This window comes from Otolemur garnettii, unplaced genomic scaffold, assembly GCF_000181295.1.
Source record: "Otolemur garnettii isolate 467f Iridium unplaced genomic scaffold, OtoGar3 scaffold00129, whole genome shotgun sequence".
Classification (NCBI taxonomy): domain Eukaryota; kingdom Metazoa; phylum Chordata; class Mammalia; order Primates; family Galagidae; genus Otolemur; species Otolemur garnettii.
The window spans coordinates 800,885-825,602 of record NW_003852524.1 but is presented as its reverse complement, the minus strand read 5'-3'; the positions used below and the strand labels follow the sequence as shown (position 1 = coordinate 825,602).

The 24,718-nt window shown below is 41.1% G+C and overlaps 1 protein-coding gene and 1 pseudogene across 1 annotated transcript in view; one reads left to right on the top strand and one right to left on the bottom strand.

The window, feature by feature from the left end:
• The window catches only part of ELOVL6 (ELOVL fatty acid elongase 6), a 138,093-nt gene that overhangs the window by 38,408 nt on the left and 74,967 nt on the right, over positions 1-24,718 (top strand). The window lies entirely within an intron of this gene.
• LOC111727894 lies at positions 6,064-8,190 on the bottom strand (annotated as a pseudogene).

Genomic DNA, 24,718 nt, shown 5'->3' with positions numbered 1-24,718 from the left:
GACATTTGTTTGCACTATGAGGGCTCAAGCAAGAGGTAGAGTGTCACCTTGTTCTACCGAGGCTAAGAACACGCATGTCAACGTGAATCCAATTTTTTGCCCCTCTGTCCATGTTTGAGAATAACTATGAAAACGCCATGAGCACTGATTTGAGAGTTACAGATTTTAATGACTAGATTGTAAATACAGAACCAATGAATAAATATTGACTGTGCATTATTTTCTTCTTGTAAGAGCACAAATGATAGTATATACTCCATAACATTCTGTATCTTTTGTTGTTGTTAATATTTTTTTTGTTAATATTTTTTTTAAATACTTTTTTTTTTTTTTTTTGAGACAGTCTCACTCTGTTGCCCCAGGCCAGAGTGCCATGGCCTCAGCCTACCTCTCAGCAACCTGAAACTTCTGAGTTCAAGTGATCCTCTTGCCTCGGCTTCCCAAGTAGTAGGGATTATAGGTGCCCTCTATAATACCTGGCTAAATTTTCTATTTTTAGTAGTGACAGGGTCTTGCTTTGCTCAGGCTGGTCTCAAACTTCTGAGCTCAAGTGTCCTCCCAGCGTGGCCTTTCAGACTACTAGGATTACAGGCGTGAGCCACCGTGCCCAGCCAACATCCTGTATCTTGCTCTCTTTACTCAACATTGCATCTTAAAGATAATTTGATATACATGTCTACCCACATTCCATTTCAGTAAACTGGAAGCTCCTGCATTCTATAGTTTTATGGAAGGTTGCACATTATTCCATTACATAGACATTTCATTGTTTACAATCTTTTATTAATTGCAGATTACACAATAGATGTATATCGGTAGACATTGTACTGAAAGTGTTGACAGGCATTGGTCAAAGTGCCCCCCCCACCCCGTAATGGCTGTATATTATACATTCCCACCACCATTGCAGGAGAGAATGTCGCATTTTTTTCACATTTATGCTTTAGCACCAATCTACTATATTGGAGAAACCTATAAGACATAAGAATCTACTGAGATGAAAAACAGTTAAAACCACAAAGGAATTAGTGTGTGAGAGATTGGCCTGCTTTCCTCTCTGTTGACCTGTTTCCTAACCCTTTCATTTGACGCATGACCATACTCTCATCCTTATCTTCACTATGGAATGTGGTTACTGTTTCACATGAAGGAATTTGTCAATTTTCCTTTCTAGTTAAACTTTCTGCAGAAAAGGATGTGTTTCAAAAACAGTGTGCATTGAAATGATATACAGGGTGGACATAAAGTTAGTGTACAATTTAAGATAGTTTAATATAGTAAATTGCACATGAACTTCATGTCTAACCTGAATGGGCAATGTGTGTGTTTTCAGTATTTCATTGTTACAGTAGCCTGGAGAGGATAATTTTGATAAATTAGAAATGATCTGAAACTTTACAACCATGAAGTTGCCGATCAAAGCTTATAAAATGGCATAGCTATATAAATTATTATCATTATCATCATTATTATTATTGTTGTTATTTGAGACAGAATCTCACTGTGTCGCCCTCAGTAGAGTACCATGGCGTCATAGCTCACAGTAACAAACTCTTGGGCGTAAGCGATTCTCTTGCCTCAGCCTCCCAAGTAGCTGGGACAACAGGTGTCTGCCACAACACCTGGCTATTTTTTTTTTGTTGTAGTTGTCATTGTTGTTTGGCAGGCCAGGTCAGGGTTCCAACCCGCTAGCCCCAGTGCATGTGGCTGGTGCCCTGGCCGCTGAGCTACAGGTGCCGAGCCGCTGTGTAAATTATTTAATACCATTTTTAAATCTTTGACTTCATGAAGCCAACGTTTTGGTAACAGGAGATAGTCCATAAACAAGTAAGTAAAATGTACGTATAGTTTGTATATATCTTACATCTGGCAACTTCTGCTAATGAGAAAAGCAACGTGGGAAGGCCTGGACAGAGCGTCTGCATTGGAGGGCAGAAAGAAGGAAAGAAGGGAGGAAGGGAGGAGTTTTGCAAGGACGTTAAGGAAGATAATATTGAGTGAAGACAGTGATGAGCGTGAGCTCTGGAAGTTTAGAAATTTGAGGCTGAGGAAAGGGCCAAGGGAAAGGCCACGTGTGGAAGGAGTAGATAGGTAAGAGAGGGGACAGTTAAGCCAGTAATTGAGGAGGAGTTAGTCCAGTTAGCATGTGGAAAGATTTTTAAATTGGATCAATATTGATGTAAGGAGATTGTGGGAGAGGAGGCAGTCACAGGCATCACTGGAAGGACAATCAATGGCTGCAGTGTTCTCAGAGAACTCATGGCAGCATATTTCAACATATTCAAATGTGCGGACTTTTTTTTTTTTTTGAGACAGTCTCACTTTCTCACTTCGTCACTCTTGGTAGACTGCTGTGGTGTCATAGCTCACAGCAACCTCAAACTCTTGGGCTTAAATGATTCTCTTGCCTCAGCCTCCCGGGACTACAGGTGCCCACCATAACACCCGGCTATTTTGAGAGACAGGGTCTGGCTCCGGAAATGTGCAGATCTTTTGCCCGTAACTGAGATTTCCTTCCCTTACACATGTGTACAGAAAGATGCAGGTATAAGAATGTTTTTTTTTTTCAGCATTATTTATAATACCAAACAATTAAAGGCAATCTGTATGCCTCCCAGTAGAGAACTAGTATAATAAAGTATGAAACGTTCAAGCCATGGAATATTGTGAAAAAAACAAAATGAGGTCAAGCGCTAAGTGCCATGACACACGTTCCCCAAGGTTCACTGTTGAAAGTGGCAAAAGTCAAGGCACTCGATTGTGTGCGGTGGTGAAAGTCAGCAAACCCTCATACATTGCTTTTCTAAAAAGACGTTACATTTTATTTAAGCGTTCTCCTTTCGATACCACTTTCATCTCGTGTTAAAAGAGGTCTTACGAATTGATAAAAACAGACAAACTCAGTAACAGTGTAGGCGTGAATAGAAAGCTCACAGCAAAGGAAATGTTTCCTACTCATTCTTTCGGTAGACACATGAAAAAATGCTTAAATATACTCAGAGCTGAAGAAATAAAAGAAAACGGACGTCACTTTCGTCGTTCACAGTGTGGAAGATTCAAGTTTTTGAGCACTGTCCTGTTAGAGGGAAATGTGCCGTTGGCCATGTGAATTCCGGTATTCTCTGGAGTCCCCTCGGAGGGCGATTTTGTATGCCCTGTATGTTAAGAACACCAGGGTCTCATGTGTTCCCACGGAGAGATGTAACATCGTCTTTCAACACAATCCTACTTCGAAATATGATTTTCAAAAAGTATGTACGTCTGTTGGTACACATGATCAAAATAATGATTAGTCAGTTTGCACTGGTTGTTACAAATGAAGTAAGTGACTGAGAAAGAGGCATTTGTTATCAGTCTCGCCGTGGCTTCTTGTAGCCACAGATACCACTGGTTACCATATGAAAGATTTTGTTTTAAGGAATCTTTTGTGCTTTCAGACGAGATTGGCAGTGTTCAGGGTGGTACGGCCATAGACTCATTTGGGGCTTTAGTGTGGAAGCTGTTTTTAGTCCCATGGTAATGTTTTATTCCGAGGCAGACATTCATTAACCCAATTTTATTTTATTAACCAAGGAAGTACAAAACCAACAGCTTAAAGAAGCAAATTCAGTCTTACTGTCCTTTCCTTCCTGAAAAGTAAGTATGTGTTTTATTACACACACAGCAGTTTTATTTCGGTTAATATACCCTAGTAAGATTTTAGATGGAGGGCGGTCAAGTGTGGAAATGTCGTGGAAAACCCCTTACCTTTCATTCTTAGCCCTTTTGCACCAGTGCTCCAGGGAGAATCACATCCTGATTCTAGGTCACTCACCAACTCCCCTTCCCTGACACAGCATCCCAGTCCAGAAAACATTTTAACTGCTTGAATATGTAGACTTTTTGCAGGTTCTGTGGCAATTATTGGTCCTTTGCATTTGCAAAGTGGCTCTGATGGGATCTTATTTTTCTAGCAGTGTCTGGTTTTCTTCTTTCTTCCCCTTTGTAATTTTTTATCCCTTTCTTTGTCCCTTGAATGGGTCGTCAAAGAAAGGACAACAGGTGTCCCATATTTGGAGATAGGCCCTCTAAGACACTGTTGTTAAGAGAATGTAAAATGGTTTTTTTAAATGCTTGTATCCCTTATTATTCCTACACTGCATTCTAGCAGTTCTTATTATTCAGGAGAGTGGTTCTTGGTGGTTTTGTTTTGAGTTTTGTTTGGTTGACAGGCTCTCTCTCTATCACCTAGGTTAGAATGCAGAGGTGCAGTCATAGCTCACTGCAGCCCCCAACTCCTGGGCTCAACTGATGATCCTCTTGCCTCCCAAGTAGCTAGGAGTACAAGCAACACACCACTATGCCTGGCTAATTTAAAAAAAATTTTTTGTAGAGAGAAGGTCTTGCTATATTGCCCAGGCTAGTCTCAAACTCTAGACCTCAAGCAGTCCTCCTCCCTTATCGTCTCAAAGTGCTGGGATTATAGGTGTGGTAGCTTTTATGATCACCGATGCTAAGGCCTTGACATCTCTGAAGTGGAAATCAAGAGGTTTTAAAATCTCCCCAGGAGACATGACAAAATCCTGTGGTTTAGAAGCTGTTAGAAATGAGGAGTCTATTTGTCTGCCTGAGCCCTCAAGTGATTGTGATTATTTTTTTATTTAGAGACAGAGTCTTACTCTCTTACCCAGGCTACAGTGCCGTGGCATCATTCTAACTCACAGCAACCTCAAACTCCTGGGTTCAAGTGATCCTCTTGCCTCAGCCTCCTGAGTAGCTGGGACTACAGGCGCCCACCACAATGCCTGGCTAATTTTTCTATTTTTAGTAGAGATGGGTTCTCGCTCTTATTCGGACTGATCTGGAACTCCTGAGCTTAAGAAATCCTCCACCTCTCCCTCCCAGGGTGCTAGGATTACAGGCATGAGCTATAATTACTGGCCAAGTGGTGTAAGTAGTTAAACTTTGATTTTGTAAAATATTCAATTTGTAATAGGATCTAAGTATATTTGATGGATTGTAATTTTTGTTTGACTATTGTAAACAATGAAAATTTTTGACTATAGATTAGGAAAGTTTCCTATACTTTGTTTCTATAACTATTAACCCAACAATAAGTTCTGTATGACCAAATGTTAGGATTTCTAAAACCGTGATTGTTACGATACGATTCTAAAATAGCAGCCACAATAATGTGTAATTTGAAAAGAAGTAAAATTTTTGTCTTATGTAAACATGGTCAATATATATGTCAAAATTCATGGAAGTTTTGTCACTGCCCTTCCCAAAATTTGATGAAAATTTGTTGGGAAAGTATATGTTCGTGTATAATAGCATTCTATACATGCATACCATATACATTGTTAGTAGTAATGTTAGGTGCCTAATGTGTGCTGAAAATGTATTACTCATTTAATTCTCATCATAACGCTACAAAGAAGGCATTACGTCCATTTTACAGATGAGGAAGCTGAGGTTCAGTCGCAGAATGAATAATTATCAAAAAAGTTAGATTTGGACCATCTCTTATTCTACCACATTTTCAGCCATACAGCAGCCAATATAGCATTTCTTCTCCAAGTTAATCACAAATAAAGAAATGGGATCTCTAGTTAGAGAGTGACATTGTGCCCCGTGATTCTGTCTGTTTGGAGCATGACATTGCTACTTCCCTTTTGTGTAGCACCAAGCCATCTCCTTCACTCTGGGGAGGGTATAAGAGAGAAGTGGGCAGACAAGAAATTTATGCCAAGTTTGGTTTTGAAGACAGAGATAACTCAAAAAATAACTTTGGAGGGAGATAAATCACATTAAGCTTTACATTAAGAAATTAATACTGGTGACATAAGCCTGGCACTATGTTGGCCTCGTAGAGTGCTGTGGCGTCACAGATCACAGCAAAATCAAACTCTTGGGCTTAGCAATTCTCTTGCCTCAGCCTCCCAAGTAGCTGGGAGTACAGGCACCTGACACAACACCCAGCTATTTTTTGTTATTGTTGTAGTTGTCATTGTTGTTCAGCAGGCCCAGGCCGGGTTCAAACCCACTGGCCCCAGTGTATGTGGCTGGCTCCCTAACCACTGAGCTATGGGTGCAAGCCAGGGAATTTTTATTTTTAATATACAGATTCTATATTTTGGCATAAAACGGTGGAGAAGAAATCATTTCTGTTCCCTTGCAAATGAGGTAAAGAATGCTGTTAGGTCAGTGGGGGCAGCTAAGCCTTGTAAAGCTGCTTACTTCGCATTAAGAAACTGGAAAGTAAGAAACAGCCCATTCTTCCATCTGTAGAGTTATTTCAAGAATGACATTGGAAAGTTCATCGGATCCTACTTTACACAAAGATCTGTTAGCTCTGTTTAAATCTCTAAAACCACCCTTAGTATTTTAAAGATTATAATAGTTTTCTGCTTCCTTATTTATTTTGGAGCATAAGGTTTAAAAGATTTAATTTCCAGGATGCCAAGAAGAAAACTGTCTATTTTAAGAGTACAGCATATGAATTGAAAAGGAGCATTTATGATCCTTTCTTTTAAGAGATGGGGTCTTGCTCTGGGCATAACCACAGCCCACCACAGCCTCAAACTTCTGGGCTCAGGCGATGCTCCTTAGCATCCCACAATGCTGACATTAGAGGGATGGGCCACCCACCTGGCCTGTGGCAGTCCTTAGCTGTTCCACTAAGAACCAAATGTGAGCCCACACTTTGAAACTGTTATATATATATTTTCAATGACTGAGACAAAAAATACCTTAAAACCACAGCTTCTGGAAGAACCGCTTATTCTTGTCTGTCTTGAACCTTTCTTCAGACTTGACCTTGGCATCCCTCGGGCCTTGTGTTTAAGAGCAGGGTCGCTGAAGACATCCTCGTTTACAACGATTTTGCCCAAGGAGATATCCCCAGAGTACTGTATGGGCATGAGGTGATTATAAACGTTGACAAAAGATCTGATCTTTGATCTCTTGGCAATCTTCTCCTTGCCCATGGCAGCTGTCACTTTGTGGGGATAGCAGTCAATTCCAGCCTCCAGAGCATGGCTGTAAGGGCATCTGCAGTGCCATCATCAATGTTCATGGTGACAGCTTTGTATCTGGAGTAGCATCTGGCCAGGACAGCACCACTGGGTTTCATGAACTTGCCCATTTGAACAGTAGCCATCAGGGCCTCCAGTAAAAAGGAAGGAAGGGCACTTCTACTAACCGTTCACCCCAGAAGGGGTCTCTATAACTATCTATTGAATTATCCCACCAGCTATCAAAGTTTAAAGCTCTCAAAAGAGAGAGGTAGGTGGTAAATAATGTCATTGTATTTTGAAGAAATGTTTGGGGCAACACATTAAGGGATGCTAGTCACCTGCTCTCTACAGAATGGTATGCCTTCCACAATTTTATTCTAATACTTCCTTCATTAGGATTATTATTAAACTTGAAAAGTCCAGAAAAATTTCAGGATATGGATCATCTTGGCTATAAATATTTCTTCAGCCAGTCAGCGTTCTGGCTACCTACTTAACAAGCTAACACAGGCTGTGCTGCCTGCTATGACATTCAAATGTGGATTTTTATTTTAGAACCATACCCAAAGGGACGTTGAAAAGAAGGGTTTCGTCAAATACTTTTTCATTCCTGCTGTCCAGTAGACCTGTGTCTTTATTCATGGAGGGTCTTATGGGTTTGACATCCTGATTTCGAGAGACTAAATACTATCTTTGCTAATGTGAAAAGGCAAATTCTGAAAAAAATCAAATGTGCATTTCGAAATAAGGTTTCTAGGACAGTGCAGGAAGGTGCTTTCCCTTTAAAATTTTTCTGAAATATTTTTAGCTCTCTAACATACATACATGCGCGCACGCACGCACGCACTCACACACTATATATAGTGACCTAGTTGTCTCAATCCTCACTACTTGTTAAGTGTGATCCGTGTGTGAGAACAAGCAGCATCACTGGAGAGCCTGCTAGAATGCTGATTCTCAGGCAGGCCCCATCCCAGACCCACTGAGTCAGAAAGTGCATTTTAACAAAAGGTATTCCGTATGTTGAAACATAATCCGTGAGTGAGAAGCTCTGCTGCCTGGTACTCTTACCTGGCAGAAAGGCCAGGCAGGCCACAAGCTGTATTTTCACTGATTAAATTCTCTTACTGCCTGAATCCTTTACTCAGAGGAGTGGTAGAGGAGTGATGTTTGGGCAGGTAAGGGTTTGGGGGTTGTTTGTTGTTTTTGTTTTTGTTGTGGTTTTGAGACAGAGCCTCACTCTGTTTCCCCAAGGTAGAGTGCTATGGCATCAGCCTAGCTCAGCAACCTCAAACTCCTAGGTTAAGGCATTCTTCCTTCCTCAGCCTCCTCAGCAGCTGGGACTCCAGACACCCACCACAACACCTGTCTAATTTTTTCAGACCCTTGCTCAGGCTCCTGAGTTCAAGAGATCATCTCCCAGAGTGCTAGGTTTACAGATGTGAGCCATCACTGAGCCACTGCACTCAGCCTCAGGTAAAACGGGTCTTTTTAAACTATAATGGTATGACAATAGCAGCTCTAGATACAATGCAAGGAAAATAACTGATGAAAACCCAGTGTGACAAATAGATTTTTTTTCTGAATTTTCTGTCTCATAACATAGTTTGTTCTCTGCAAAGGGAAGGGTCCATAATAGGGACTAAGATGACATAATGTGTGACTTCTTCATAGTTTACTTAATGTGTGACCTCCTGATAGTCTTTTTATTTTTTTTTTTAGACAGTCTCACTCTGTTGCCCTGGGTAGAGTGCTATAGCATCACAGCTCACAGCAACCTTGGGCTTAAGGGAGTCTACCAAGTAGCTTGGACTACAGGTGCTCACCACAATGCCTGGCTATTTTTTTTTTTCTTTTTTTTTTGGTTGCAGCTGTCATTGTTTTTTAGCTGCCTGGGCCGGTTGAAACCCACCAGCCGCGTGTATGTGGCCAGTGCCCTACCCACTGAGCTACAGACGCTACCACTTGATAGTCTTTAAGTAAACTGCTTTTATTGTGGGGTAACCCAACCAGTATTAAGCTTTAAAAATATTTGGCGGGAATAGCCAAGATCCAAATCAATAGGAGTCAGCTGTTTGGAACTGAATGCTTCTCTTGAATATTCATCTTACTGTTACTGGGTATTTGATAAAAGTCTCTGTTTTATGTCTAAGATTTCCACCCAGTTTAGAAATGAAAGATGCTAATATTTTCAGGTAATGAATTCGTATCTTTTTAACCTTACATTAGCTCTTGACATGTAAGACTTTTTTTTTTTTTTGTAGCGACAGAGTTTCAGTTTGTCACCCTCAGTAGTGTGCTGTGGCATCACACAGCTCACAGCAACCTCCAACTCCTGGGCTTAGGCGATTCTCTTGCCTCAGCCTTCTGAGTAGCTGGGACTACAGGCGCCCGCCACAACGTACAGCTATATTTTTGTTGCAGTTTGGCCAGGTCCGGGTTTGAATCCGCCACCCTCCAGCATACGGGGCTGGTGCCCTGCCCACTGAACCACAGGCACCGCCCATTGACACGTAAGACTTTTTATTGTTGATTGATACAACTTCTGTAATTGACTAAATGCATCCTGACAATCTTTACAATAGTCTTAAGCAACGGACTTTTACGATCTTATTTTTCCCGATGAGGAAACTGAGAAACTCAGAGATTAAGTAATTTGCCAAAACTGAATAGCTGGTAAGTGGAGAGGCAAGTATTAAATATAAGATCTCTCACTCCAAAGTCTGTTTTATTTATGAGACTAGATTGCCTTGTAGACTTCTTTATGGCCCAGAAGTGCTGTCTCTTCATGGGTAAGAATGTCAAATCTCAACATCATCATTGCTCCAATTACAATTAGTTAGAAACCTTTTGATGAATAATGACATTTAAGTCTTCTAACAACACCTAAGCAGCTATTCTACTGGTCACACCCAAATACTGATCTTATTGACTACTAATTGATAAAATAATGGTATGTACAATCCTAATCAGAAAATCTGAAATCAGAAATGCTCCAAAATCTGAAACTTTTTGAGCACTGACATGGTGTCACATGTGGAAAACTCCACACCCGACCTCATGATGAGTCACTGTCAAAATGCACTCAAGACTATTTAATGTACCAAAAATAATTTTTTTTTATAGAGACAGAGTCTCACTTTATTGCCCTCGGTAGAGTGCCGTGGTGTCACATAGCTCACAGTAACCTCCAACTCCTGAGCTTAGGCGATTCTCTTGCCTCAGCCTCCAAGTAACTGGGCCTACAGGTGCCCACCACAATGCCCGACTATTTTTTGGTTGCAATTTGGCCGGGGCTGGGCTGGAACCTGCCACCCTCGGTATATGGGGCTGGCGCCCTACCCACTGAGTCACAGTCACTGCCCCCAAAACAATTTTTTTGAGATGGGGTGTCACTGTGTTACCCAGGCTACAGTGCTGTGGTATCAGCCTAGCTCACAAAAACCTCAAACTCCTGGGTTCAAGCAATCTCCCTGCCTCAGCCTCATGAGAAGCTGAGGCTATAGGTGCCCACCACAATGCCAGGCTAATTTTTCTAATTTCAGTAGAGGTAGGGGTCTTGCCTTTCCTCAGGCTTGTCATGAACTCCTGAGCTCAAAGGATCCTCCTGTCTCAGCCACCCAGGGTGCTAAGATTATAGGGTGAGCCACCATTCCCAGCCAGCAAGTACAAACTTATTAAAACTTACTTTCAGTTTATGTAGAAGGTGTATATGGAACATAATAAATTTTATCTTTATTTATTTACTTATTTTAAGACAGGGCCTTACTCTGTCAGGCTGGAGTATAGTGGTGTGATCATAACTCACAGACATTTCAAATGCCTGGGTTGAAGTGATCCTTCTGCCTTAGCCCTCCAGGTAGCTGGGATGGGACCACGAGCCAGTACCACCAAGCCTGGTCAATCATTCTATTTTTTTTTTTTTTTTTTTGTAGAGACAGGATCTCACGTTTGCCCAGGCTGAAATGCAGGTGCCTGCCAGGCTAATTTTTTTTCTTTTTTTCTTTTTTGGTAGAGATAGGTTCTTGCTGCACTGCATAGGCTGGTCTCAAGCTCCTGGTCTCGAGTCATCTTCCTGCTTTACCAAAATGCTGGGGTTATAGGCATGAGCTACCATGCCTGGCCAAATTTCATGCTTAAACTTTGGTCCTATCCCCAAGATATCTCATTATGCATATGCAAATATACCAAAATCCGAAAATGTCTGACATCTGAACCACTTCTAGTCCCAAGCAAGTAATGTAGAAGATACTCAACCTCTAGTAGAAGATCTCAGAACAGCTAATTATGTGGAATTTATGCAACTAAAAGGCACAAAAGTTTAGTTTAAAAAAAGTTTAGTTAATATTTTATTAAACATTAGCTGGACATGGTTCCAACATTCCTATTTTTTTTTTTCTTGACAGAGTCTCACTATGTAGCTCTGGGTAAGAGTGCCATAGCATCATAGCTCACAGCAACCTCTTGGGCTCAAGTGATTCTCTTGCCTCAGCCTCCCACGTAGCTGGGACTACAGGCACCCGCCACAATGCCTGGCCCTTTTTTTTTTTTTTGGTTATAGTTGTTGTTGTTTGGCAGTCCCAGGCTGGATTCGAACCTGCCAGCTCCAGAGTTTATGGCTGGCACCCTAGCTGCTGAGCTATAGGCACTGAGCCCAACATGCCTATTTTTGAGGTGTTTAAAATATATAGTAGTTCCAGCTACACAGGAGGCTGAGGCAGGAGGATCCCTTGAGGCCAAGAGTTCAAGGCTACAGTGAGCTTTGATATGCCATTGCACTCCAGTGTGATAGACTGTGACCTTGTCTCTGAAAAGAAAATATTTTAAAAAAAGGCATACTTTTAATATATAAATATATAGGCAGTCCCTGAGTTACAAACATCTGACTTACTTACAACTGGCACTTACAAATGAAGGCTGTTGCAAGTAAGAGGTAAATGTACTTGTTCCAACTTGCATAGAAATTCAACTTAGAACAGAACAAACATGCAGAGCTTATCTTGTTTATAACCCGAAGACTGCCTGTGTATTATCACTAAATAATAAAATGAAAGCATAGCAACGAAAGGATCATACAATGCAAGAATATCTAGGGCCAGACGCTACGGCTCACGCCTGTAATCCTAGCACTCTGGGAGGTACAGGTAGGTGGATTGCTTGAGCTCACAATTTAGAGACCAGCCTGAGCAAAAGCAAGACCCCCATCTCTAAAAACTAGCTGGATGTTATGGTGGGCACCTGTAGCCCTAGCTATTTGGGAGGCTGAGGCAAGAGGATCACTTGAGCCCAAGAATTTGAGGTTGCTGTGAGCAATGACGCTATGGCACTCTATCCAGGATGACAAAGTGAGACTCTGCCTCCCTCCCAAAAGAATATCTAAAGGCATTTAAATAAGTCAAGAATTGTTTTAGGGCAGTGCCAGTGGCTCAAAAGCGTAGGGTGCTGGCCCCATGTGCTGGATGTGGTGGGTTCAAACTCAGCCCTGGCCAAAAACTGCAAAAAAAATGAATTGTTTTAAATATCCTGCTTTTTAAATTTTACCCATTTTTCATTTAAAAAAATATAAATTGGAAGGTTTTTGAAAATATTTTACTTAACTGTTCTTAATTGTCGAGAAATCATCTGTTTTAAATTTGCTTTTGACAGAGTGATAATGTTTGAGATTCCCTTTTTCAGGCAAAATTGTAGTAACATGCAGTAATATGGAAATTACCAGGATGCTTCAGTATTTATTGTATTGAGAACCATCTCAAACAAATCTAGATCAACCTATATAAAAGCAAAGAATCCAAGCCAAGTTTAATTCTTGCTGCCTGTTCAAGATTGGTAGTTCAAGCAAAGAGGATGTTGTATGCACTTGAGTATAATGAATTTGTGGAAGGAGATTTATCACATTGATTTTGAGGGTTATTTTGAAAATTCATGGAGTATAAGACAGAAAAGAAGAAACAGTTTACATTTTCAGCAACACTTACTTGCTTATGCTGGCTACATGATCACTTGTTTTAAAGAAAACATAAAAACTAAGATTTGATTGAGAAGTCATTTAAGTTTGCTAAAATGTATAGATTGTGTTCTTTGGAAAGAATAAATGGCACCTGTAGCTCAAGGCACCAGCCACATACACCAGAGCTGGTGGGTTCGAATCCAGCCCGGGCCTACCAAACAGCAATGCAATGACAACTACAACCAAAAATTGGCTGGGTGTTGCGGTGGGTGCCTGTGGTCCCAGCTACTTGGGAGGCTAAGGCAAGAGAATCGCTTGGGCCCAGGAACTGGAGGTTGCTGTGAACTGTGATGCCACAGTACTCTACTACCCAGGGTGACAGCTTGAGGCTCTATCTCAAAAAAAAAAAAAAGAATAAATGCATTCCCTTATTATTTTGGTGGTGTTTACAATATACGTATATTTGTGCAAGTCATTTCTAAGTGGAGATTTTTCTACATAGGCAAGTAAGCATCAATCTCACAGAGATTATTTAGCAGGCAAGTGGCAGCTTCTTCAAATGTTTTAGCGTACTGTGCAAGAAAATTTGATGTGTTCGCCAAGCTTTGTGTTTGGCACTTTTTCCTTTATTATTTTATAATATCATAACATTTCAAGGACTGAAGTATTGTCTTCACTTCTTGCAAGAGCATAGAACCAGAAATTCAAAGCTACATGTATTTTATTCCTAATACTTCATTCTTTTTCTCAGCAATTATCTTTTTCTCTCTTGTCTTGAGCTGATTTGTAGTCACCTAGATGTGAATAAACTGGTTCATCTCTTTTGTGGAATTAAATCTGAAGCTCTTTATGTTAATGTTTTCCTAAGTAGGGAGCTGGGGGCTGGGCTCCCTTCTGCCTGGATATCCTGTGTATTGGGGTGTGTTAACTCAGCGAGTCAGGGTTGGGAAACAGGCCTTGCCTTGGCTGGCTGCAAGAGGCTGGCTGGGCTTTCTTTTCTTCCTCTATTCCTGCCAGCCCTGTGAGCCAGGAGTCCTTGGTCATCCTCACTCGTTTGCATCGCCTTGTACAGATGCTTTCCTCTGCCTGGTTTGCTCAGGCTATTCCTTTCCATCTAGAATCCCTCCTTCAGCAGGCACAGATGCCCTTGCTTTGTGGCAGGCTGGACACCAGCCTTCTCAGACTCTATAATGAGGATTTTAACACACTTCTGGGGAACTTAGGGGAGTGCACAGTGGACCAAAGGGAGAGTGGTGACTGCCTGATGACAAGACAAGGAAGGTTTCAACAGTGGATGGGTACAGGCATCCGAAATTAGATCTATTGAAGTGCTGGCATTTCTATCTTTTACAATGTATTTCTTGGCAGACCTCCTCTTCATAGTGATTAGAGTTGTTCCATTTGGAATAAGTTCAGTTTTTCAAAGAGAGTAGAGTCCGTTCAAAGAGTCGGTTATAAATTGTATTTTTATTGGCAATAGTGGCTCCTGTGCAACACCAAAGCAGAAGGCACTAGCCACAGCTGTGCCGGTTTGTTACACATGGGATCCTTTGTGCAGATTAAGTCCCAGTGTAACAGTTGGAGAGGGAAGTGCTGAAGTTGACCGCTGAGGTGTAAGACCTCATGAGTCATCTGTGCTCTGATGCGGTCACCAGCTCACTAATGGCTATTCACAGTATGTTAGTTATACTTGGATAAAATGTTCATATTCATCATCCAAAAACTGGAAATGGAAGTCAGCAAATATGATTTTAATGACAGTTTGGTACTACATTATATGAATCGACTGTAAGCATTGGGCCAAGTTTATTGGTTTACAGTGGAAGACAGCCTTGCCAGTCCTTAAAATATTCATCACTACTCCCGTGACTCTCCACCTTTTATAAAAATTACCTACATAAGGATTATTGATTGAGTGGAATCAAAATACAGGAAAACCGCCTAGTTTGGTGGGTTATTTCAGCTGTAGGAGACACTGGTAGGCTGAGTATGACTAGTACCTAACTGATAGATCAGAGAGAATGCCCCTGTATGACAGATTTTTGTATTTTTGCCTTGAAATTGCTATGTTCATTCTTTGGCTCAATTTTTTTTCTCAAGACCACCCCATGCCTCTTAGTGTTATGAAAGTGACTCATTTTATGTTCTGGTTGTTCCTGTTTTCTTAATGGAAAATCTAATGCAGTATTGCTCAAGCTTTAATGTGCACCAGGTTGCCTGGGGAATCCTGTTAAATGTAGATCCTTTTTGAGGAGGGCTGTGTGTAGAAATATAGATTCTTATTCTTAGATAATGCTGATTGATAGTGCTGGTTGTCACCACTCTTTGAGTAGCTTGTCATCCTAAGAAATATACTTCTGGCTAGGGGCAGTGGCTCATTCCTGTAATCCTAGCACTCTGGGAGGCTGAGCTGGGTGGATTGCTTAAACTCAGGACTTGGAGACCAGCCTGAGCAAGAGTGAGACCTGGTCTCTACTAAAAAAATAGTAAAACTGAGGCAAGGACCAAGCACAGCAGCTCACATCTGTAATCCCAGCACTCTGAGAGGCCAAGGTGGGTGAGTTGCCTGACCTCAGGAGTTTGAGACCAGCCTGAGCAAGAACAAGACCCGATCTCTAAAAATAGCTAGGTGTTGTGGTGATTGCCTATAGTCCCAGCTTCTCAGGGGGCTGAGGCAGGAGAATCGCTTGAGCCCAGGAGTCTGAGTCATTCTGAGCTATGACGCCACGGCACTCTACTGAGGGCAACCTAGGGAGATTGTGTCTCAAAAAAGAAAAACTAAGGCAAGAGGACCCCTTGAGTTGAGTTTGAGGTTGCTGTGAGCTATGATGATGCCACAGCATCCAGGACGAGAGAGTGAGACTGTGTCTGAGGACAAAAAACATATATATATATACACATATATATATATATACTTCTAGACTATTTTGATGCAAATTAACCTTTTCCCTTTGGAACCTATTTTGTATTTCCTCTATAAATACAAAATATGAAATGAGAGCATGAAATCTTCTGACCTTATCCTCTGATGCAGGGGTGCCAGTAAAACAAATAATTGAACCAGTGAAATACAGGCAGTCCCTGGCTTACGGACAGTCCTGTTTATGCATCCCATACTTACCAATGGACTCACAAGGCTCCCCATAAGGATAATTTATAATTAAATATTAAATCAATAATTTGGGAACTAGTTTCTTGCACACATGTAAGCCCATATGGTGTAAGCGATTCATTGGTGCAACACCTGTATACTAGCAGCTAGTCTCCTGGTTTATCTGGTCACTTATGCACAGCGTCACTGTCTTCTTAACTTTTAATTTTGATTTTGTGAGTCTGTGTTTACCCTCTGACCCTGCCTCCAAAGCCAAAAGTCTACTGCAACTTCACGGGAGCCTGCAGCTCAGAAAATGGTGATTACAGTGGAAACCAAAGTAGAAATAATTAAGCGTTGGCAGGAACCGTTCACTGGGAAAGCATTAGGCTTCAGGCACTCCACTATCAGAACAATTCTAACAGACAAAGTGAGAGTAACAGAACAAACAGATGAAAGGCAGTACTCCAACGAAAGCAACAGTTATTATTAAGCAGCATTGTGGATTAATTGTTGAAATGGAGAAGTTAATTCTTGATTTGGTTAGAAGATCAAAATAAGCGTAACATTAGCCTAGACTGACGCAGCATCAGGTGAGCATTGATCTTTTGTTGTTGTTGTTGTTTTTAAGACAGGGTCTCTCTCTGTCACCCTGAGTAGAGTGTCATGGTGTCGTAGTAGCTCACAGCAAACCTCAAACTCTTGGACTCAAGCAATTCCCCTATTTCAGCCTCCCAGAGTGCTTAGATTACAGGTGTGAGCCACCACTCCTGGCCAAGTGTTGAACTCTCATATTATATTTTTTGCAATTTCGCCTATCTAAACTTTTTATGAGTTTGCTTTTATGCTCTGTTTGTTTGAATTAAAAGAAAGCACAATAGTTTCTGTAACTTAGTATTACAGAATAGGGATCGTATTATGATTATTATTATCGTAACACTATTACGGCCATATATGAGGCCATGTAGCATTTGTTATGATTATGTGCTGTTCTCCAGGGATCAAAGTCACATATAAATCTCAAATAAAGTTGTTCTCAGGAGAGTATCTCTGTAACCTCATCTGTAACCCAGGGCCTGCCTGTAGTTAGAACATCTGTGTTATGCATCAAAAGTCTCAAAAGATCCATAGAAATATTAATGACAAAGATACGTGAAAGAAACAGCACTGGAGTCTAGTTTGTGTAAAAGTCGCACCTCAGTTTATTTGTGCTGACATTGATGAGATGCCCCACCCACCAGTGTCACAGGAGGTTGCTTTTGTTTTTTAATATGTGTTCATCAAATCTTGGAATTGGGACTTTGATGATCTTCACACAGTTATGTAAGAAATGATACGTAACCCCCTATTCTATTCCAGCCTGCAGTTCCTATGTGGTAGAGAGGTGGGTTATTAGCTTTTAATTGGTAGATTAAGGACATAAGGAACTTGGTAAAGAGATGAGCCATTCTGTGTATGCTGAGGGGCATAGAAGGACATGTGCCAGGGGGATAATAACAAGTCATAGTTTCAGGAGATTGAGCCTGGGTATACTGAATCACTTCTTGAAAAGGAAAAAACACAATTTAAGGATGACTTATATTGAAGGATCAGTATGTTGTAAGATTGATGGTAACTGTAAAAAACATAGCATAGCTGATAAAGCTCCCCACTGAGGGGTGTTAAATGATAAAAGAAGGAATTAACCGGAAGTCAGTAATTAATTTGTTTACCTGTTCAGTATAAGCAAGGAAACGCCACATCCGCCCAAAGGAAGAAGGGCTGATTTGATTATGAAGAGAGCAAGAGTTTATTCCTACTGTTGGAGGTTTGAACTTCCAGCTTTTTACATTAATTCATTTAACTGTTTTCCCAAAAATTGCTTAGGCAGACTAAATGAGTAGACTGATTACATTACATGACAATAATTCTACAGTTTAGACAGGCATAGATGGGGAAGGCAGGCAGTGTTCATAAATTCCCTTTACAATGAGAACAAGATTAACCCTGTTAATTCTTGTTAAACAGGTTAGACAAATTTCCTATAACCCTGGGACATTACTAAGTTGGTGAAGGGCGTGGTGCTGGGGCTGAAGTTCTTGGACTGCAGAGATCTGGGAAACAAATAACATGTGGGAGAGCTGCAGGTAGAAGGTGGCCTTGGCCGTCAGCCATTGAACCACTCACATGTCTTGGTGTTTTCAAGTCCCAGTTATTAAGAGAGATAGGAAAGCCAATCAAGTATGCTTTCACTGAGGGTCAGCAGTGGACTTTTACTAAGTAATTGGCATGAACAAAGACTTTTTTCTTTCTTTTTTTTTAAATTTTGAGACAGAGTCTCACTTTCACTTCCTGGTGGAATGCCATGGCATCCTAGCTCACAGCAACCTCAAACTCTTGGGCTCAATCGATCCTCCTGACTCAGCCTCCTGAGTAGCTGTGATTACAGGCCTTGCCACAAAGCCTGGCTTTTTTTTTTAGAAACAGGGTCTCCCTTTTGCTCAGGCTGGTCTCCAACTCATGAGCTCAAGTGATCCACCTATCTCGGCCTACCAGAATGCCAGAATTTTAGATGTGAGCCACTACACCCAGCCAGAAAGATTCTTTTAATACTAATAAAATACTAAGCTCTAATATCAGTAGTTCTGCATGGATTACACTGATTCTGTGGATGAGAGTCACCAGTGAGGATTTCCCAGTCATCTCTGGTGCTTCCTCAGCTCTTCCTCTCCCCTGGACTTCGGATCTTCTGATACAAGCCTTTTCTGATTGTGGTCCCAGTGAGCTGTATTCTTCAGGGTTTTGGGGTATCTTTTAGTTGTGCTGGGGCTGAATATTAGAGTTACCTAATCAACTCTTTAAAAATACCAATGCCCCAGGTCTTACTTCAAAGACAAATTGGATTCTCTAGGAGGTAGCCCTCAAATATGTTACTATATAAAACTCTCCTGATTGAAGAAAGTGGTGACTCAACGCCTATAATCTCAGCACAGCGGGAGAAGATCACCTGAGTCCAGGGTTCAAGTCTACATAGTGAGCTCTGGGCAGAGAGAGGCCCTGTCTCTATAACCAACCCTCCTGTTCCCCCCCCAAAAAAAAGACCTTTCCAGATGATTCACCTGTACCCCCTTGGGTGAATCAATTCTTATGGACTAAGTTTTGGCAAAATCTAGAGTTAAAAGAATAAGTAAATGGGAAATTTTAATACTAGTGGTGAGGCATAAAAATAAATATTTTAATAGTTTATAAATTAAGGATGACAGAACATAGTATAATTTTTTTTTTTGTAACAGTCTCACTATGTTGCCCTTGGTAGAGTGCCATGGCTTCACAGCTTACAGCAACCTCAAACTCTTGGGCTTAAGTGATTCTCTTGCCTCAACCTCCCAAGCAGCTGGGACTACAGGCGCCCACCACAACGCCTGGCTATTTTTTGTTGTTGTTGTAGTTATCGATGTTGTTTTAGCTGGTCCGGGCTAGGTTCGAACCCATCAGCCTTGGTGTATGTTCTTCAGGGACCAGAGGGGAATATTACCGTTGGAAGATTCAGTAAGTAGTTAAGTGTGCCTTTACATATCATCTACTTAGCCCATAATAAAAGAGGTTATCTAAGAAGCATTCATATACAAGATGGTCATTCAGGAAGGATTAACTGTGGTTACCAGTACTTTTGTGGTGCCCATGAGTTGACCTTTGTAATAAAAGGATATGCACAATGTTGTTAGATTTTGTTAATCTTTAGGTATTTTTTTCTTAAGGGCTTTAACATAGTCATTAAAAACAATTTACCCTTGATTACAATTAACAAATAGTCATTGAAGTCACATGAGTAATGAGGACTAGTTTAGTATTTCTCAGACTTTGCTAAAACTTGGGTGTCTGTTGATAAGTAACCAAGAAGTACTTAGAATTGAAGACAGAAAACCATTCAAAGAATTGAAAAGAATTAGAGCCACAGAGTCAGCATCTATTATTTTTTGGCAGAGTTTGGTAGGGATTTGATACTTGAGTGCCCCAAAATTTAGGAATTAAGGGGTAAGAAGCAGCTAATCATTGCGATTGCAGAAATAAACATTGAGTACAGCCTTCCGCTGGTTTTGTCTTCTCATGGAAAGGAAAAAAAAGAGGAAAGAAAAAAGACCCTTATCTGTGAAACACAAAGTCCTAACCCATCTCCAAAGTGACATGTGAGTCACTTAAGGACTGTGAGTCAGCCTGACTTTCACAGAGTGAATGAGCCAGGGAGCCAGCACCAGCTAAGACAGCTAGGGATTAGGGAAGTTACAGGTAATCTCTGCATGGTGGTCCTAGTCGGAAATGCCACTAAGCACAGGTGATACAGCCATGCCTAAGGGCTAATGACTACTTTAGGAGGGAGAGATTAGTTAGGTAAGGTGTTCTGCCGAGAAAGGGGAGGGAAAGGAGAGGACAAAGGTCCATTAAATGCTAGAGATCACAAGGCAATTTATAACCAAGTAGGAAAATTTGAGATTCTCTCCTAGGAAGATTCAGAGATTGGGGCCATGGGTTGGCTTAGGCCTGTAATCTTAGCACTCAGGAGGCCAAGGCAGGAAGATCATTTGAGGTCAGGAATTTCAGAACAACCTGAGCAAAAGTGAGACCCCATGTCTACTAAAAATAGAAAAATTAGCTGGGAGTCATGGTGGACACCTGTAGTCCTCCCTGTGTGGAGTCTGAGGCAGAAGGATCACTTGAACCCAGCAGTTTGAGGTTGCTGCCAGCTAGGAAGACTTCATAGCCGTGGCACTTTAGCCTGGGGCAACAGAGTGAGACTATGTCTCAAAATAAAAAAACTAGTAGATTCAGAGGTCGTTGCAGTTATGTTAGAGATAGTAGTTCCTGAAGAAAAAAAAAAGCCTTAAGTTAACAAAGCTCACTCACTTCTCCATAAGTCAGAATAATGTTGGTAGAAGAGTAGGGTCTTCTATAAAGAAGACCCTAAAGAACTATATAGCAGTTCTTGTCTTTGTTTCCAAATCATTTTCACAAAAGGACAGAGTGGACATTATGAGAGACATAAATAAAGCCCATGTCCAGCAGAGCAAGGGGAAATTTTTCATGTGTATGATATACGTAGATAGAAGCAAAAAAATAGAACTCATTTTTAATCAGGCAAAACCAACTATGTAATGGAAATACATTTAAATAATAGGAGTGTTACTTGGGTCATCATGATCATCTGCATGCATCTCTTTATCTCTGAAAAGTAAAATATTGATAGAGTAGAGCCCTAACTGGATAAAAGGCATCTAATTTTCACTCAAATAAAAATGTATTGGGCTCAGTTCCAGAGAACGTTCTTGGGTTGGATTTTTTTTTTTTAGCTACCTAAATTTAAACAGCTGAAATTCTTCTTTAAACCAGGCTTTCAAAGAAGAAAAGGTTTTTCCTCATGTTGTTATTTCTTATTTAAAGAATATATACCTGCAGGCCATGAGTGGCGGGGCCTGTAATCAATCATGCCTGTAATCCCAACATGGAGGGTGGGAGGCACGAAGCTGGTGGATTGCCTGAACTAAGGAGTTGGACACCAGCCCAAGTAAAGTGAGACCCATCTCTAGTCCCAGCTACTGCAGAGGTAGAGGCAACAGGGTGGCTTGAGCCTGGGAGTTTGAGGTTGCTGTGAGCTATGACGCCACCTCACTCCAGCAACAAAGTGAGACTCTGTCTCAATAAAAAGACTATATACTCACAAAAATGTCAATCACCAGCTGAGCAAGGTGGCTCACACCTGTAATCCTCACACTTTGGGAGGTGTAGGCAGGTGGATTGCTGGGAAGTTTGAGACCAGCCTGAGCAAGAGCAAGGCCCTGTCTCTAAAAACTAGCCAGGCATTGTGGCAGGTGCCTATAGTCCCAGCTACTTGGGACTCTAAGGCAAAAGGATTGCTTGACCTCACATGGCATTCTATGAGCTATGGTGACATGGCATTCTACCTAGGGTAACAAAGTGAGACCCTGTCTCAAGGAAAAAAAGTCAATCACCAATGGATCTCACTTTTTCCCTTAAATTTTATTTTATTTTATTTTATTTATTTATTTGTTTATTTATTTTTCTGCGTCAGAGTCTCAAGCTTTTGCCCTGGGTAGAGTACTGTGATATCATAGCTTACAACAACCTCCGACTCTTGGGCTCAAGTGATCCTCTTGCCTCTCTTTTTCTATTTTTAGGAGAGATGGGGTCTCACTTCTGCTCAGGCTGGTCTCGCACTCTTGAGCTCAAGGTAGCTACCCACCTCGGCCTCCCAGATCCTGGGATTACAGTCATGAGCCACCATGCCTGGCCTTTTCCTTAAATTTTAAAAGAAGTGAAAATTGCCCTACTCTCCAACTCTGAGAAATTATACTTTCAGTATCGTATCAAAATTTTTTCCTATGATACGAGAGTTACTACATTGATCTATTCATTGATGTCAGCATCTATAATTATGTATAATAACTTATTGCAAACCTTCATTAAAGATAGAACACTGTGTCCTTGGCTTAGGTCCTATGGATGTTGTGATATTTTTAGTTTTATGTCTCTGATCCGGAGTAGTTTCTGAATTACAGCACAATTATTCAGGTCATGACTAATGTAGAGCCCAGAGCTGGAAAGCGGGAGCTGGGCAGCAAAGGAGCTTCTTGGGACTCCATTCTCACCTGCTGTCATCCCCGCCTCCTCATAGGTTAGCACATAGTCACCATTTCTCAGCCACTTACCATACCAAACTCGAGTTTTCAGCCTTTCCAGATGCAGTGACTTCCTCCTGGAACGTTCTTCCTTCTCCTTTTATTAAGGTTAGCTCTCTCTCAATTTTTGTGATCTCTACTTATTTGCCGTTTCCTTAGAGAGACCTTTTCATTCTTCATCTAAAAGAACTGTTCCCCTACCCCCAAACATTATCTCTTGCCACATGCTATGTTATTTTCTTTCAAAACACAATATTTGTTGGTTAGTGTCTGTCTCTCCCCTATTCAATAGAACAAGCTCTGTGAAGCTGATATTGATACCCATGTTGGTTCTATGTGTGTGTGTACAGGTGTGTTTGAGACAGAATCTCACTCTGCCCCCCTGAGTACAGTGCTGAGGCCTCCTGGCTCACAGCAAACTCTAACTCTTGGGCTCAGGTGAGCCCCTTCCTTCAGTCTCCCTTAGTTGGGACTACAGGAACTCACCAAAATGCTCGGCTAGTTTTCCTATTTTTTGTAGAGATGGGGTGTCTCTCTTGCTCAGGCTGGTCTAGTACTCCTGAGCTCAAGCAATCCTCCCACCTCTGCCTGTGAGGGTGCTTAGATTATAAACGTGAACCACCACGCCCAGGCCGACAAACAGATATTACCAGCTTGCTTTGCAACCATGAAGCTGTGTAGAAAGAGGTTGCCATTTGTGTGGTGTTGATTAGACCTGGTTTACCAAAGTAAGAGTTAGATGTGAATCTCTAGTGAAGTAGTTAAGTCAGTAGTAAATTATACAGCATGTTGTATTGCTAAAATAGGTCACTGCCCTTTAGAAACCTAAGCAATAAGGTGAGAGAGCTGCTGTATGCATTTCTGTAATGACCTTAGCGTGAACAGTGGAGTGGAGGAAGGACAGGGACTTGCTTTGAACCCTGGTTTATTTACTAGCCACTTATTTATTCATTAGTAAGTCCTTTTTTGAGGCTCAATTTTCTTGTTTGTAAAAGACAGTAAGTTTGTCTCATCAGAATGATGTAGGTTATACCGAAGATATAATTAAACCCTGCTGTATAATACAGAGGAATGTGCACAGTCTTGTTTTGAAATTAATGATAGAGGGAACCTGTGAATAGCTGGGTGGGATTTGGGGCCTCTGTGAGCCAGTTGCTGGTTGTGTTTTTTTGTTGTTGTCTCAGAGTAGGTTGTCAAGGAACATATGTAATGTTAGTGACAGTGTTTTGTGACTTGTAAAGGACCAGACACATTTATGGTCCTCTCATTGCTGTTATCGTTATTTTTGACAAAAATCTATAGATTCTTTTGATAAGAGAAATCTAGGCATTACTCACCATTAGCTTTTTACCTTTGTAATTTACATAGTCTCGTAGAAGCATAAACTTAAGTGACATGGATATAATAAGATCTATCATAAAGTCAAAATAGCTTATAAAATATTGGCTATGCTAATGCTTCACAGTGAAAATGTCCCCTCTTCCAGGGTGGAAGATGGGTTCACTCCATTTCTGTTCTGCTTTGAGCTCTTTCCAACTTTCTTTCACCCCAAGGAAAGTTTGTCACAGTGGTGAGCTGCTTAGGAGGAAGTGGCCCTAAGGAGGAATCTCAGTCACTAAAGGCAACCAGCCAGTCACACCGGTTTCTACTCAGCTGGAGACTTACTCCAGGCTCACAGTCAGAGAAGCACTGACTTCTAGTGTTGGAAGAAACTAAAATTGAATCCTATTAACCCCAAAGTCTAAAGTTCCTCGCAGTCTTCTATGGAAAGCAAAGGATTTTTTATTATATTTCTTGAGCTGTATATGCTATTAGGCCATAAAACTTCCAAAAGTGCCATTTTTTTCTGCCAAGCTTTGTGTGGGGGATGCTGTATGCTACCATGGTACACTTGGCCTTCTAAACTACAAGGCGAAGTCATTTCTGTAATGACTTTAGCAGAAACAGCGGGGCGGAGGAAGGCCTTGGCCTTCTAAACTACAAGGCAGAAAGAGTAAAGTTGCATTTATGG